Genomic DNA, 2,092 nt, shown 5'->3' on the forward strand with positions numbered 1-2,092 from the left:
GGACTCTTAACCACCATTTCATTTAATTTCACGAAAGGTTGTTTTGACTTTCCTATATAGTGAGGCGATCCTTCCGAAAATGATTTCTTCTTCGATTTCTTCACATATGACATGCAGCCATTTCGTCTTATGTTCCCTGCAATTCCTGTTTATTTCGTTAGTGAGTGACTTGTATTTCTGTTTTCGTAAGTATCTCTGATCATTCTTGTACTTTCTTGTTTCATCGATCAACTGTATTTCATCCGTAACCCATGGTTCCATGGTTTCTTTGCAGTTACGTTCCTTGTATCTATGTTTTTCTTTCCAAATTCTGTGACTGCCGTTTTTAGAGAACGCTACTGAACTATTCCTTATTACAGTACCTATAGGCTTCGATAACTTTAAGCGTACCTCTTCATTCCTTAGTATTTCCGTATCCCACTTCTTTGCGCATTAATTCTTCCCGACTAATCTCTTAAACTTCAGCCTACTCGTCATCAGTACTAAATTGTGATCTGGGGGTATATGTGCTCCTAGATACGCTTTACAATCCAGTATCTGATTTATGAACTCTGTGTGACTATGAAGAAATCTGACTGAAATCTTGCCGTATCTCTCGGCCTTTTCAAGTATACCTCCTACCCTTTTGATTTTTGAATAGAGTATTCGCTATTACTAGCTGAAATTTCTACCAAGCCCATCTTCTCCCGTAACCCTTTCTTATACTACTCCTCCTACATTAGCGTTTATGTCTCCCCTGAATATTAGATTTCAATCCCCCTTTAGGTATTGACTTAGCCGTTCAGTCATATACTTTCACTATCTCTTCATCTTCAGATTACGAAATCAGCATGTATACCTTAAGTATCGTTGTCGGTATTTGCTTGTTGCGGATTCTGATGAGAACAACCCTATCACTGAACTGTTCACAGTAACACACTCTCCGTCCTACCTTCATAACGAATCCTACTCCCGTTATGTCATTTTCGACTGATATTGATGTCATCCTAAACTCATCTGACCAAAAATACTTGTCTTCTTTCCATTTCACTTCATTGACGTCCACAATATCTAGACTGAGCGTTTGCATTTCCCTTTCCAGATTTTCTAGCTTCCCTAACATATTCAAGCTTCTGACATTCGACGGCCCGACTTGTAGAACTTTATCCTGCCGTTGGTTGTTGAATCTATGTCTCATGGTCACCTCGATCTTGGCAGTCCACTTCCGGAGGTCTGAATGGGCGACTGTTCCGGAATCTTTTGAAGAGGGAGATCTTCATGACACTTTTTCAATTATAGGCCACATGTGCTGTGGAAACATAGTATGTGCCTTTAATGCAGTGGTTTCCATGCCCTTCTGCATGCTCATGTTGTTGATTATTGCTGAGTATTCACCAGTATGGGCGGTTTCCCACCCCAAGGACAAAAGAGTGCCCTTAATCCGTGTCCGCTCCTGCGTTGTCTTTGACAAGACAGTTGGCAGAATGATTGTGACTTCTTGTGCCGAAAGTCTTCTGCCAGCAGTGGTGATTGTCATTCAAAATTTCAACATTGGTAGGGTTCGAACCCGGTACCGAGGAGGTTTTATTACTATCAAAGACGCTACCCCTAGACGACCGTTACAACAATCGAGAGAGTAATAATTATTGCCAACGCCATAAAAGTGGTGATGTTTCAGGCAAATGAATTTGGTTTTCCGCCGTCATTGTTCAGTGACTCTCGACCGTGAAAGTTTTTAACACTGCAGAAATGTAGAAATTAATGTAATAGGACTTCGATATTGACGAATGTGTTCTTTCTTTATTCAAAGAATGATTAATGAAATAGCCAAAATGGAGCTCGAATCGTCCGGTCAACGAACAATTCATGTTCAACCCTTTGAAGACGGCCGCTGAAAACCACAAAAACACTCATAGAATCAAAAAATAATATTCAGGTAATAGAAGTAACGTAATTCATGGAATACTACAAAATTAAATATAGTTAGACAATTAACATTAACTAAATATCATGTAAGCAGGCTGTACACATAACTTACATATGTCTTCCGCAACGACAAGACACATAAAGATAAGTAAATACGGGAACGATAAATCAAAAAATGAAATAGAGG

Source organism: Schistocerca nitens, chromosome 1, assembly GCF_023898315.1.
Source record: "Schistocerca nitens isolate TAMUIC-IGC-003100 chromosome 1, iqSchNite1.1, whole genome shotgun sequence".
NCBI classification, from domain to species: domain Eukaryota; kingdom Metazoa; phylum Arthropoda; class Insecta; order Orthoptera; family Acrididae; genus Schistocerca; species Schistocerca nitens.